This window comes from Capra hircus, chromosome 3 (genome assembly GCF_001704415.2).
Source record: "Capra hircus breed San Clemente chromosome 3, ASM170441v1, whole genome shotgun sequence".
Taxonomy (NCBI): Eukaryota; Metazoa; Chordata; class Mammalia; order Artiodactyla; family Bovidae; genus Capra; species Capra hircus.
This window is the reverse complement of record NC_030810.1, coordinates 101,407,335-101,423,081: the sequence shown is the minus strand read 5'-3', so window position 1 is coordinate 101,423,081 and position 15,747 is coordinate 101,407,335. Positions and strand designations below refer to the sequence as shown.

General features: G+C 46.1%; 2 non-coding genes across 2 annotated transcripts; both read left to right on the top strand.

The window, feature by feature from the left end:
* Positions 4,245-4,317, top strand: TRNAV-AAC. Its single transcript has one exon. It is a non-coding gene; the product is annotated as a tRNA-Val (tRNA).
* On the top strand, positions 10,563-10,635 carry TRNAV-AAC. The gene has a single exon. It is a non-coding gene; the product is annotated as a tRNA-Val (tRNA).

Sequence of the window (15,747 nt, the reverse complement as noted above, 5' to 3'; positions counted from 1 at the left end):
GGCTGACTCATTTGAAAAGACCCTGATGCTGGGAAAGATTGAGGGCAGGAGAAGAAGGGATGACAGAGGATGAGATGGTTGGATGGCATCACCGACTCAGTGGACATAGGTTTGGGTGGACTCCGGGAGTTGGTGATGGACAGGGAGGCCTGGTGTGTTACGGTTCATGGGGTTCATGGGGTCACAAAGAGTCAAACATGACTGAGCGACTGAACTGAGTGTTGGCATAGGGAATTACTGGATGCTCTGTGGTTACCTAAATGAGAAGAAATCCTAAAAGAGGGATATATGTATATGTATAGCCGATTCACTGTGCTATTAACACAACATCGTAATTAACACATTGTAAGGCAGTTATACTCAAATAAAAGTTAATAATAAAAAAAAGAAACCAGTGATGAGACAGTGGGAGACAGAGAATGCTGGGATATGAAAGGTCTCCCTCAAGTACTCAGCAGAGTAATGATCCGGGTATCCTTATGAAGAAAGTGCCTGAGGCCAAGGAAAGAACATTTTTAAAGGATCCTGGAACAACGCCTGGTGCTCACCACACAGGACAAGCAATCGCATGTAAGTGATCTCCCCACACAGACTGGACTACTTATAACTCATGGGCCATTGGGAAGAACATTCAAAAAACTCTTGTGAGGGACAGGGAGGCTTGGCTGTTAAAATGCTGCACTCAGTATCCCCGTAAATTTGGAAAACTCAGCAGCGGCCACAGGACTGGAAAAGGTCGGTTTTCATTCCACTCCCAAACAAAGGCAGTGCCAAAGAATGTTCCAACTACCACACAATTGTGCTTATCTCACATGTTGGCAAAGTAATGGTCAAAATTCTCACTGTGAGGTTTTCACAGTATGTAAACTGAGAACGTCCATATGTGCAAGCTGGATTCAGAAAAGGCAGAGGAACCAGAGATCAAATTGCCAACATCCGTTGATTCATAGTAAAAGCAAGAGGGTTCCAGAAAAATATCTACTTCTGCTTTCTTGAGTACGCCAAAGACTTTGACTGTGTGGATCACAACAAACTGTGGAAAATTCTTCAAGAGATGGGAATACCAGACCACCTTACCTGCCTCCTGAGAAATCTGTATGCAGGTCAAGAAGCAGCAGTTAGAATCAGACATGAAAGAACGGACTGGTTCCAAACTGGGAAAGGAGTATGTCAAGACTGTGTGCTGTCACCCTGCTTATTTAACTTCTATGCAAAGTACATCATGTGAAATGCCTGCCGGGATGAAGCACAAGCTGGAATCTACATTTCTGCAAGAAATATCAATACCCTTATATATGCAGACGACACCAGGTTTATGGCAGAAAGCGAAGAGGAAGTAAAGAGCCTCTTGATGAAAGTGAAAGAGGAGAGTGAAAAAGCTGGCTTAATATTCAACATCCAAAAAAGTAAGATCATGGCATCCGATCCCATCACTTCATGGCAAATAGATGGGGAAACAATGGAAACAGTGAGAGACTTTATTTTCTTGGGCTCCAAAATCACTGTACATGGGGACCACTCCATGAAATTAAAAGACGCTTGCTCCTTGGAAGAAAAGCTATGACCAACCCTGACAGCATATTAAAAAGCAGAGATATTCCTTTGCCAACACAGGTCAGTCTAATCAAAGCTATGGTTCTTCCAGTAGTCGTGTATGGATGTGAGAGTTGGACTATAAAGGAAACTGAGTACCAAAGAATTGATGCGTTTAAACTGGTGTTGGAGAAGCCTCTTGAGAGCCCCTTGGACTGCAAGGAGATCCAACCAGTCCATCCTAAAGGAAATCAATCCTGAATACTCATCAGAAGAACTAATGCTGAAGTTGAAGCTCCAATATTTTGGCCACCTGGTGGGAAGAGCTGACTCAGTGTAAAAGTCTCTGATGCTGGGAAAGATTGAAGGCAAGAGGAGGAGTGGGTGGCTGAGGATGAGATGGTTGGATGGCATCACCGACTCAATACACATGCATTTGAACAAACTCCAGGGTTTGGTGAGAGACAGGGAAGCCTGATGTGTTGCTGTCCTGGATCGCTACTGAAATGAAGAAACTGGGGAACAGTTCCTTACAACCAGAAAGCTCCATAGGGCCTACAACCAGCCCATCTTTCTCTGCTCTGAGTCACCTTGTAGAACAAGCCACAGTCAGCGAATCCAAGGAGGGCACAGGACAAGCTGACTGCAGGATACTTTGACCGCCTGATATCCCCTCACCTTTTCATCTGGGCCCTACATCGTCTCTACCTGTGACACCTATTATTCTCTGAAAACCAAGAAGTTCGTCCCTTGTGAAGACACTTCGATTTCCCTCACGATCCAGCACACCCGCGGGACAATCTGATTTGAGTCAGAGAACAAAAAGGGAACGAATTCAACTCTATACCGCGGTTTTCCAGCCAAAGACACAAGGATGAAGAGTGTCAGGTCTGCGGATTGAGCTGATCCAGGAGGAAAAGCAGCCGGTCCTCTAGCCGCTATCAGGGGAGGCCCCCGAATCAGGTCACGATCAGGGAGTAGATGGACCCGCCCATCACCAGCTGAGTACCAAGTGGCCCCTGCTTCGCAAGTTAGCAGGTTCAGAAAGAGAGCTTGACCTCTCACCACACCTGGATTCCAGGTCTTCCCTCACGACCTGCGGAGCCTACCTTGTCCAGTTCTTGGATGAGGCTGAACCTCTGATCCAGGGGTTGGGCGGGCGTCGTTGCGCTTTGTCACACCTTCGGGGGCAGGGGATGGATCCGTCCCCTCGGCGCGCTCCACTCGCCGGCCCCAAATCCCTGTGCCTACCATTTCTGCTGCACGGAGCCGTGTGTCTGTGGTCCCTCGGGCGTCCGCTGTGCGTCCACCCTAACGGGGAGAGGACCACCTCACCCTCGTCCCGTCCACGTGGGACGTCAGCATGCCGGACGCGACAGAAAACGATGAATCCGCTCCTCTGTCTGGACGTGGGAGGTGACAACTAGGACCTGCAGGGGAGGAAAGCAAGGCGAAATCTCGAGAAACGCCCTGATCTAAAGCCCTTTTCAAGTCTGCCTCTTTGGGAACTCAGGCCTCTAGCGCGCTTGAGGTGCTGTCGCGCTCACACTCTCGACCGCACTCGGAGTCCACGCGGAACCAGGAGGAGCCCTGCGGCCTGGGGGCCGGTGCGCATGCGGCCCGCGCCTGCCTCGGGGTCTGAGCCCGTGAACCTCAGACGCGAAGGCAACGCTGCACTGAGAAAAGGAGGAAAGCCACTGCTGGAGGAAAGGGCACGTGCATTCCCCAGATTGAGAAGCTCTACTGCTAAAGGAAACCAGAGACAGACAGACACACAGACAACCTTGCATTAAACCCTTTCAGCGAAAAGAAACTCTGCCTGCTGTGAGGTACATACGAAGACCCTTCAAGACACCGGCTTTCTGAAAAACAAAACAAAACAAAACAAAACGCCTTTACCTCTCTTAAACTCGCGCTCCACGACCTGTTGAACAGCAAAATTATAAAAGGAAAACAAGAGGCGTTTCAGACATTGTAAAATGTAAAACTCAGCGGTCCTTCAAGAAGAATCTCAAGTTTGGAATGAAAACGGTTAGATCTGCGTGGACCGCGCCTGGCTCCTCTGCGGCTTTATGCTGGGCCTGGTAGGCAAAGGAATTCAACAAATGACCCAAGCCTCAGTCTTTGCTGCGGTTCCTGCTAAACGTGAAAGCGTGATGCAAGTCTGGACTGAAACTAGAGGACTAGCATCAGCCACAGACGCAGGAATCTGAGGAACCCCCGGTGCTAGGCGGCGCCGGAGAAGCGCTGCTCTGAAAGGCCTGCGAGAGAGGAGCGCACGGGTCAGGCGGGGCAGAGGGGAGGGCGGGTCCTCTGTTTCCCGAGTGGGATTGGAAGCATCGAGCCAGGTCCCCGCTGGCGCCATGAAAGGGACTCCAAGGCACTGGATCTGCCTCTGGAAGGGCTGTGTCCACCTTGACGGACGTGGGGCCAACCTGGGGCTCAGACGCACCTTACTGCCCCCGCTCCGGAGGCTTCTGAGAACTGGGGAGTCAGGGGAGGCGACCTCTGCTCTTGGGCCGCAAAAGCTGGCACACAGGGACCTCGCCCGCCCCGGGAGAGGCGAGGAACCCTAAATCAGGCCCTTTCAGGAACTGCAGATCCTTGCCTGACGGATTGTTTTCAGAGTCCTCTTCCTTTGAAAATTTGAAGGTCAGGTGTGTTCAAACATGCAGTTCTTGAATATGTCACTAGACACAAGTGGTCATGTGGTTTCCGTAGTGTAGTGGTTATCACGTTCGCCTAACACGCGAAAGGTCCCCGGTTCGAAACCGGGCGGAAACAACTTCACTTTCCTCCAAGGTTTTAGATTCACATTTTAAATACAAAATAGAGGTCTGCCTCGTGGAATGAGGCTTGCAGCTTCAGCTTCAGCATCAGTCCTCCCAAAGAATATTCAGGGTTGATTTCCTTTAGGACTGACTGGTTTCATCTCTCCTTGACCTGCATACAGGTTTTTCTGGAGGCAGGTAAGATGGTCTGCTATTCCCACCTCTTGAAGAATTTTCCATATTTTGTTGTGATCCACACAGTCAAAGGCTTTAGTGGAGTCAATGAAGCAGAAATAGATGTCTTTCTGGAATTCTCTTGCTTTTTCTATGATGCAATGGAGGGAAAATGCAGGGAAAAAAAGGAGGAAATGGATAGAACCAAATTAATTGGAGAAATATACGGAAAAGGTTAACTAGAGAGTGCTACAAACAATGGAGGAAATGTCCTTGGTAAAAGGCGTTTACAGGGTGATGACGATGAGCCTACTCTTTCATGCATTCTAGGATTCCCAGTCAACCTGCTTTCCTCCAGAGATCCTCTCTGAGGATCAGAGACTACCTGGACGTAAGTCCTTGTGTGTGTGTGTGTGTGTGTGTGTGTGTGTGTGTGTGTACACAAGACACAGAGGAGTAGGGTAGTAGTGGAGCATGGGAGAGAATGCATAGACCAGAAACAATCATACATCATTTACATTCTAAAAGAGTGAGACACGTCCTTGGTGGGCTCAAGCCACGAACTTTTCGGTTAACAGACGAATGAGCTAACCCATTGCTTCCCAAAGTCAGTTGGGAGGAGAGGTTAAACCCTCACTCGCACAGAAAGCAAGCATACTTAGGGAACTGGGCGGAGCCGCCTGTGTTTCGCAGAATGGCATTTCCACTTCCGAGCCTCGGACAACCTGAGAGATGGAGTCCACTCAGCCTGTTCGTTCCCGTCGGGAAGCCGGGAGGTTCCGAGGGCAGAAGGTCTCCAGAGCATCCTCGCCGCCGCAGATGTCAGCGCCCAAGAGAAGCCGCGAGCTTGAGCCGAGGGGCCCCAGAAAGAAGCTGATGGCTCCCGGTTTGATCCGCCTTCGTCCGACCGTTTGCGCTTCTGGACATCGGTTTAGTAAATGGGGTGCGTGTGGCTGCAGCTGGAAAGAGATCAGTTTGTTGTGATCCACACAATGTAAGGCTTTAGCTGTCTTTTGAGGACGGGAAATGAAAGATGTGAAGAGGGCGAATAGATCCGAGGAAGGCCAAGGGGAGGAGAGAACAGAGAATGAGCCAGAGGGAGAAAGGGACTTCACGAGAGAGGAGCGGGCTGCTATCGCGGCGGGGGCCGTCGCTGGGTTGGGGAGATCACAGCGCCTGACTCTGGCGCAGCTCCCACGCTTTCCTGAGGTGTCCGGGAATCCCGTTCACCCCAAACCGCAAAGCTGCTGGCCTTGCATTTGTTCTGGCAGTTTCCTTTGCTTGTTGTAAAATTCTGGGTCTTATATCATGTATAGGAATGTTTTCCACTGTAAAACCTTATTTTTTTTTAATTGGGGGATTTTTAAAGCAAGGAATTGGACTACTGTTCCCCTTTTGATGAGCTGATCAGAGGAACTAGTAAACTGGCAGATCCCACTAGCCCAGGAGGTTACTGTTGGTCAGACAGGATTCCTTCACTCTCTCTTGAAAGTTCCACTGCCACTGAAAGATATCAGTAACTTAAAAGAAAACCACACCCAGACTTCATGCAGTGCAGTGCCAAAATGTAAGAGCTTACACTCAATGGTGACATGCAAAGTGCCATGTGCTGAGGCACCGTCTACAAGTTTTACATGGATGTACTCACTTTATCCTTTCAACATGCTTCTAGCATATCATCATCCTCATTTCACATATGAGAAATCTGAGACATGGAAGGTTAAATAACTTGTCTAGTCACTCAGTCAGTGAGTGGGATCTGAAAGCAGCAATTTGAACTGGAGCCTGCCTGGCTCCACAGGTTATGGTGCTAGCCAAAGGGGAACAGAAATGGTAAAAATGTTTGGCAAGAGATTTAAGCCTGCATGTTTCTTTGACAAAACACCAAGGAGGAGTCATGTAACACAAATAAAACTGCAGTGTCCTCATGACCCACTTGCCTGGCAAACACCTTTCTTATTCCAAGAGCTGCTCCCCTTGAATCCCCAACTTATACACACCTTCTGCAAGAACTAGATTTTCCCTCCCCTTAATCCTTTCCTCTCACCTTTCCAATACCTCTTTCACAGCTCTTCTGTTCTTTCACTTCCAGGTCATTCATTTTTTTTTTTAATTTAAAAACCTTAAATATATCTAAAGAAATAAATAAGCAGTCATCCGTAGTTCCACCTCCTAGAATGGACTGCTGTTAACATCTTTGCACATTTTCCTTCAAATCTATTTTTACATTATTCTAAGTAGCAAAAGCGCATGGGTTCATGCTAAATCGTTTCAGTCCTGTCTGACTCTTTGGGACCCAATGACTGTAGCCTGCCAGGCTCCTCTGACCATGAGAGGATTCCAGGTAAGAATATGGAGTGGATGGCCATACCCTCCTCCAGGGAATCTTCCTGAACCAGGGATAGACCCCATATCTCTTGTGTCTCTTGCATTGGCAGGTGGGTTCTTTACCATTAGTATCACTTGGGAAGCCCCTAAACTCTATGTGTTATTTTACAAAATTGAAATGGTGCAGAAAATACAAATATGTAAAATTTTGAAACATCTTAAATTCAAAAGTAACTTCTGTTAATGTAAGTAAATGATAATGGAGTCATTTAGGTATATCAACTGAGAGACGGAGAAGCCAATGGCACCCCACTCCAGTCCTCTTGCCTGGAAAATCCCATGGACGGAGGAGCCTGGTAGGCTGAAGTCCATGGGGTTGCACAGAGTTGGACATGACTGAAGTGACTCAGCAACAGCAGCAGCAACCAAGAAAAGTATATATATATATGCTCTTATATGATTGAGCTCTTATAGAATCTATTCTGACTTTAAAGTATTTCAATTTACTAGTGTATAAATTTAATGAAAAAATGGAAAAATGAAGATACTATTGAACTTTCAATCAAATTGCTTACCTTAAGAGACATACATTTCTAAAGAACCCTCTAGTGCTAATAATAATAATGAATGTCATTGAATTAAGGTATTAAGATTTGGAACGATTCTTCTCGTTATTTTTTAAAACATCAAATTTCTTAAGAATTAATTTTAAAATAATACAATCTATCCATTTCAAGTTTGATGACTTTTGACAAGTGGATGTACCTATGGAACCACTACCCAGTTCAAGAACATCCCCAGCACTCCAAAATATCCCCTTGAGCCCCTTTGCCATCAACCCCCTGCCACTCCCTGTCCCAGGGGCTCAGTGATCTAGTTCTCATCACTAGGGATTAGTTTGCCTCATCTAGTAATTCCCATAGGTGGCCCCGCAGAGTATGTACTCTTTTCATCCCTCAGGGTGAAGTTTTAATCCTTATTGTTGCCATGCATCAGAAATTTGTTTCATTTTATTGAAGAGTAGTATTTCTTGGAGTGACCATGTCACAATCATATCTATTCACTTTGCGCTGGACATGTGAATGGTTTTCAATTTGGGGACTATTATGAACAAAGCTACTATGAGCAAGTCCCTTTTGTGGGCATATGTTTTATAAATCCCATTTTAAATTTTCTATTGTTTAATATACATTTATTTTGTGAATGGATGTTTCATTCATCATGACAAAATTTATTGAAATGTTTAAAAATGTATTCAAATGTTACAAAAGACTGAAGCGCCAGCTTATCTTTGATTGTTTCCTCCTGGAAGATACTTAATATTGGCCACCTTCTGTGCCAGCTGTGTTATTTGATTATCTCATTTAATCTACACAATAGCTTCATGAAGTACTTATTATTTCTTTCATATGACACTTGCAAAATTGGCCTAGCAAATTGGAGTTGACCCAAGGTCAAAAGGAAGTTAAGTGGTGGCACCAGGATTAATAGGAGGCCCCCTGAGGGGGCTCATTACGTTTGGGCTAAATGGTCTCTGCTGTTCCTGGTTCCTGGTTTCCTGTCTACCTTTCGCCCTCGATCTGTGTGCTTGAGGCTGACCCTGCAAACCAGCATTTCCAGGTCTTTCTTGCCCATGGAACCCAATGGGTGCAGCCAAACAGATGAGATCAGAAGGGAGAGGGGAGGAATGTGCATGATGAATGTTGCCTGCCATATCAGCAAACAAAGCATGCTGTGCCATCTAGCCACCAGCCACTACCGACCTTAATGAGTGCATTAAGAAGACACCTATCTGTTGTTGGAGCAGGAAATGGGAATCCACTGCAGTATTCTTGCCTGGAAAATCCCATAAAGAGAGGAGCCTGGTGGGCTACAGTCCATGGTGTCCCACAGAGTTGGATATGACTGAGCATGCATGACTGAACACAGACTGTGGGATCTTAGTTCTACAAACCCTGGCCCACAGCTGTGAAAGCACCAAGTTCTAACCACTAGACTGCCAGGGACTTCTTATCACATCTTAAGATGTCAGTTACCTGGGTGTAAACTTCATCGAAGCACTTCATTGCATGTATACTTGAAAACTGCAAGAGACTAGATCATAAATGTTCTCATCACAAAAAAGAAATGAGAATTATGTGATGGGATGGAGGTGCTAGTAAACGCTCTGGTGGGAATCATTTTGCCAAATATAACTATCCAATCAACGTGCTCAACTCACACAGTGTTATGTCAATTATGTCTCAAAAAAGTTGGAGAAAACAATTTTTGAAAAAAAGAAAGAAACCTGTGTTACTTCTTCGGAATCCATCAAAAGCCAAGGGGGACACGCTCCAGTGCCGCAAGTTCAAGTGCAATACAGCTGGGGAGGAGGAAGGACTGCTTACTCACTGGTCACCTGCCCAAGGTTGTCTGCTTTGGCTCCAGCAGCTGGTGGGAACTAGACTGGCCTTCACCAGCACCAGGAGAACTGGGTCCCTGCAGGCTCCCACTTCATCCTCATGAGGTGTTTCGATGAGGAAATCACCAAGGATTTCTTCTTTTCCCCTAATCTATTACCACTTCTCACTGTGTCTCTTTCAAGACCATTGTTGGGTGCTGACTGGATAGGGCTTGAAGGGGATGCTGCCCTTCCCCTACTGGTCTCTTCTGGCCCGGAGGTTACTGCCCGCGGGATCAGAACCAGGGGGCCCGGACGGCACCGGCTCTCTGAGAACCAAAAGTCGCTGCGTGCACGCAGGTGCGCCGCTCACCTGCGCCTCGCCGGCTCGCGGCGTGCTGAATCCACGCTATCGGCTGAAGCGTCTCCCGCGGTGCCACGCCTGCGTGAGGGCTCTAGACCCCGCGGCAGGGGCCATGCTGAGGTGGCCCGGCCCTGCCCCCGACCCTGGAGGACAGGCGAGGAGAGGCCAGTTTCCACCGACTTGGCCAAGAGAGTTCCGAACCTCGGCCCAGCCCCACGTACTCAACGTTAAAAGACTCAAACCCTAAAGTTTCAAAGGAGGGAAGCTCTCGAGTTGAATCCATCTCCCGACCTCTATGAGGAAAGTTGAGGGAGGAAATCAGACCAAGAAAAAGATTATGTGCATCAAAATGCATAACTAACCAAAGAAAAATAGGATTTTCTGACAAGTTGGAAGTGTGATGTGAAAGACTGGTGTCAAAGAGAAGTGTGTTTGGTCTGAGCCAACAGAGCATCAGGTAAGGTGGGAAAACACCCTTGCCACAGGGGTGGAAGGGGAAAGACCCAGAGTTTCTTTTGGAACCCTAGGGCCTTCCCAGAAAGCATAATCCATTGATGCTGTCCCATTTCCCACCTCTGTGGTCCTTAGAGATATTTGGGATCCCAGGTCTCACCTGGGGGTCTCCATTCCAACTCCTTTTTTTGGAAGACAAATGCCAACGGTTTGCATCACTCTGATGCTTGCTTTTCAACTATCAAGGTCCTGAAAGCATCTGGACCTCGATAATGGAAGGAGTACCTGACCAGTTGCAGTTCACAGAGGAGCCTGAAATTTTGGCTTGGGGGAAGAGTGGGGGGAGTGGAGAGCAGATTCTGGGGGATCCTGAGGTCTAACTGCCTGGGGGCCCACAGGGACCTCGCTCTGGGAGAGGTGAGGAACTCTCAGTCAGGGCCTTTCAGGAACCCCAGATCCTTACTTGAGGGATCACTTGGGCTTCCTTTGAAATTTGGAAGGCCAGCGGTGTCCAAACATGCATTTCTTGAGCATATCACTAGGCACTGGCTGCTGTGTGGTTTCCGTAGTGTAGTGGTTATCACGTTCGCCTAACACGCGAAAGGTCCCCGGTTCGAAACCGGGCAGAAACAATGTCACTTTACTGCAAACTTTTAGATTCATATTTTAAACAAAAATGGAGGCCTGCCGCAGGGAGTGAGACTTGGCGCTTCAGCTTCACCATCAGTCCTCCCAAGGAATATTCAGGGTTGATTTCCTTTAGGACTGACTGGTTTCATCTCTCCTTGACCTGCATACAGGTTTTTCAGGAAGCAGGGAAGGTGGTCTGTTTTTCCCATCTCTTGAAGAATTTTCCACAGTTTGTTGTGATCCACACAGTCAAAGGCTTTAGAGTAGTGCATGAATCAGAAACAGATGGCTTTCTGGAATTCTCTGGCTTCTTCTATGATCCAGTGGATGGAAAACGGAGGAAAAGAATAGAGCCAAATTAATTGGAAAAGTATATGGAAACGGTTAAATAGAGACTACTACAAACAGTGGAAGAAACTTCATTAGTAAAATGAGTTTACAGGGTAGATGGTGACCTGCTTTCCCCCGAGATCCCGGACGTAGGTCCTCCTGTGTGTGTACTGGAGCTCAGGAGAGGATGCACAGATTAGAAACAATCGTACATCATTTACATTCTAAGAGTGAGACCCCTCCCTGAGTGGGCTCCAGCCAGGAACTTTTCGGTTAACGGCCGAACTCCGTAACGGATTGCGCCACAGAGACACGAGGAGAGCTTACTTCTCACTCCGACAGAAAGCAAGCATGCTTACGGAGCTAGCCGGAGCCACCTGTGTCTCTCAGAGTAGCGTTTTCCCCTCCGAGCCTCGGACAACCTGAGAGATGGAGTCCACTCAGGGTGTTCACTCCCGCGGGGAAGCCGTGCGATTCCGAGGGCAGAAGGCCCCCGAAGTGTCCCCGCCGCAGATGCCAGCGGCCAGGAGACGTCCCCAGCTTGATCCAAGGGGCGCCCGAAGGAAGCTGATGGCTCCTGGTTTGCTCCGCCTTCATCCGACCATTTGCGCTTCTGGACATCGGTTTAGTAGATGAGGTGCGTGTGGCTTGCAGCTGGAGAGATCACGTCCAACGAGGAAACGTGAAAAGTAGCGAGAGCAGGCAAAAGCATGGATGAGACACTGAGACCTCCCCTGGGAAGCCTGTGAAGAGGCTCAGACAGATCGTGAGGGATAAAAGATAATTGTATTAAGTAGCAGAAAAATGTGTTGTGCTGTTCAGTCTCTCAGTCCTCTCGGACGTTTTGCGACCCCATGGACTGCAGCACGGAAGGCTTCCCTGTCCATCACCAACTGCCGGAGCTAGCTCAAACTCATGCCCATTGAGTCGGTGATGCCATCCAACCATCTCATCCTCTGTCACCTTCTTCTCCTCCTGCCTTCAATCTTTCTCACCAGCAAAGGTCTTTTCCAATGAGTCAGCTCTTCTCATCAGGTGGCCAAAGTACTGGAGCTTCAGCTTCAGCATCAGTCCTTCCAGTGAATATTCAGGACTGATTTCCTTTAGGATTGACTGGTTTGATCTCCTTGAAGTCCAAGGGACTCTCAAGAGTCTTCTCCAACACCACAATTCAAACGCATCCATTCTTCCATGCTCAACCTTCTTTGTGGTTCAGCTCTCACATCCACACCTGACTACTGGAAAAACCGTAGCGTTGACTATATGGACCTTTGTTGGCAAAGTAATGTCTCTGCTTTTTAATATGCTGTCGAGGTTGGTCATAGCTTTTCTTCCAGGGAGCAAGTGTCTTTTAATTTCATGGCTGCAGTCACCATCTGCAGTGATTTTGGAGCCCTGGAAATAAAGTCTGTCACTGTTTCCATTGCTTCCCCATCTATTTGCCATGAAGTGATGGGACCGGATGTCATGCTCTTAGTTTTTTGAATGCTGAGTGTTAAGCCAGCTTTTTCATTCTCCTCTTTCACCTTCATCAAGAGGCTCTTTAGTTCCTCTTTGCTTTTTGCCAAAGGGTGGTGTCATCTGCATGTCTGAGGTTCTTGATATTTCTCCCTGCAGTCTTGATTCCAGCTTGTGCTTCATCCAGCCTGGCATTTCGCATGATGTATTCTGCATACAAGTTAAATAAGCAGGGTGACAATATACAGCCTTGACGTACTCCTTTCCGATTTCGAACCAGTCCATTGATCCATGTCTGGTTCTAACTGTTGCTTCTTGAGCTCCATCCAGGTTTCTCTGGAGACAGTTAAGGAGGTCTGGTATTCCCATCTCTTGAAGAATTTTCCAGTTTGTTGTGATCCACACAGTCAGAGCCTTTAGTGTTAGTCAATGAAGCAGAAATAGATGTTTTTCTGGAATTGTCTTGGTTTTTCTATGATCCAAAAGATGTTGGCAATTTGCAGTCTGGTTCCTCTGCCTTTTCCAAATCCAGCTTGAACATCTGGACGTTCTCGGTTCACATACTGTTGAAGCCTAGCTTGGAGAATTTTGAGCATTACACTGCTAGCATGAGAAATTAGTGCAACTGTGCAGTGGTTTGAACGTTCTTTGGCACTGCCTTTCTTTGGGATTGGAATGAAAACTGACCTTTTCCAGTCCTGTGGCCACTGCTGAGTTTTCCAAATTTGCTGGCAAACGAGGGCAGCAATTAAACAGCATCATCTTTTAGGACTTGAAATAGCTCAGCTGGAATTCTACCACCTCCACTAGCTTTGTTTGCAGTGATGCTTCGCAAGTCCTTATGTTGACTTCGCACTCTAAGATTCTGGCTCTAGCTGAGTGATCACCCCATCCTGGTGATCTGTGTCATGAAGATCTTTTTTGGATAGTTCTTCTGTGTATTCTTGCCACTTCTTCTTAATATCTCTTGCTTCTGTTTCTGTCCTTTATTGTGCCCATCTTTGCATGAAATGTTCCCTTGCTATCTCTGATTTTCTTGAAGAGATCTCTAGTCTTTCCCGTTTTAATTGTTTTGCTCTATTTCTTTGCACTGTTCACTTGGGAAGGCTTTCTTATCTCTCCTTGCTATTCTCTGGAACTCTGCATTCGTTTGGGTATATCTTTCCTTTTCTCTGCCTTTTGCTTCTCTTCTTTTCTCAGCTATTTATAAGGCCTCTTCAGACAACCATTATGAGCATTTTTCTTTTCTTTTTCTTGGAGATGGTTTTGATCAAGGCCTTCTGTACAATGTTGCAAACCTCCATCAATAGTTCTCCAGGCACTCTGTCCATCAGATCTAATCCCTTGAATCTGTCACTTCCACTGTATAATCAGTCATAAGGGATTTGATTTAGGTCATACCTGAATGGCCTAGTGGCTTTCCCTACTTTCTTCAATTTAAGTCTGACTTTGGCAATAGAGCTTCTCCATCTTCGGGCTGCAAAGAATAGAACCAGTGTGATTTTGGTATTGACCATCTAGTGATGTCCATGTATAGAATCGTCTCTTGTGTTGTTTGAAGAGAGTGTTTATGACTGGCGCGTTCTCTTGGCAAAACTCGGAGGGAGAATCAGAGAAGAGCATGAAAGAGAGAAAAGCTCGAACTTCTGTTGGTGTCCACAAATAAAACAGCAAAAACCGTGTGAGTATATTTATGTGGGACAGTTACCTTATGCCACGTCGTGTGTTGGAACTGTAGAGTGTAAGTGCTGTGTTGTGGCAGCAGCAACCTTGGTTCAGAATCCAGGCTAAGGCAAGGCAGTGTCTATAGCCTGTCTTGCCATTTGCCTTTTTTCTTTTATTTAGTTTGACGTATAGTTGATTTTCAATGTTGTGTTTGTTTCAGGTGTACGACAAAGTGATTCAGGTATACACACATATACATCTAGTTTTGGTTCAGATTATTTTTCCTTTCAGATTATTACAAAATGTCGAGTATAGGTCCCTGGCTATACCCTAGGTGCTTGTTGGTTATCTGCTTTCTGCACAGTAGTAGTGTGTATATGTTAATCCCACACTTCTAATTTATCCCTCCCCCTTTCCCCTTTAGTAACCATAATGTTGTTTTCTATGTCGGTGGGTTTATTTCTGTTTTGTACATATGTTCATTTGTATCAGTTTTAGTTTTGTGTTTTAGATTTCTCATATAAGCGATGTCATATGATGTTTGTCTTTCTCTGCCTGGCTTACTTCACTAGGATGACCATCTCTTGGTCCATTCATGTTGCTGTAATTGGCATCCCTTCATTCTTATTTATTTATTTATTTTTTTGGTTGAGTAATATTCTATCCCCCTAGCAGGGGTGGGAGAGCAGAATTTGCCACCGGCCCGGGAGCAAAATGCAGCAAGAAGAGGAGTAAATCCCACAGCGCACAAACCTGCCAGCCAAAGCAAAACCTAGAACAACTGCTTGTCTCACTGTTGAGCAGGACACACCCCCAAAGTTTAAAGATTGCCCTTCACAGAGCCTTGTCTATAGTTTACACTAACAAAATAACACGGTCATTGTTGTTGTTGTTTTCTGGTAAAGATATTTCTAATATCAGTGAGGTTTTTCTTACACTAAAGGAGAAGACATATTTAAGAGGTTTACAATAAAATGCAAACTAGTCATCATGGTCTAGACCAGCTCCTTTCCATCCACCATCCACTGATTTTTACAGAAACAGTAAGTCGTTGAACTATAGGCACAGTTTGTTGAATTTTTGCACATGTAATCGGCACCCAGATCAAGGTGTAGAAAATTTCCCCCACCCTTGAAATGTCACTTGAGCCACTTTCTAGGCAATTCCTACACTAGATCGCTTATTTTATTACCATTCTGAGGTCCACCGCAATAGTGTACTGCTGCCTGCTCTTGAAATTCAAATGAAGGAAGCTACATTTTTGGAACTGACTTTGCTTTCATGCAACATTTTGTTCATTAAACAAACATATTCATAGTGTTATGCTTATTTCATTACTTTTGGTATTATTGGAGTAATTTTATTAGGGTTTTTTTTGTGTGTTAACTGGTGTTCTTGGTGAATATTCCATACCAATTGTTTGTATAGTGTGCATTCATAGAAGTACTACAATAGCTGGGTCATGACGTAGGTACAAGATTAACTTTATTAGAAACTGCCAACAGTCTTCTAGAATGATTTTGAACTGACTACTACAGGTGCAATTGCTCCACATTTGTCGGCATTTAGTGTACGAATTTTTTAAAAAGCAGTCATGCTGGAGGCTGTGTAATGATATCTCCTTATAAGTATGACATTTATTTCCCGAATGAGTAAATATG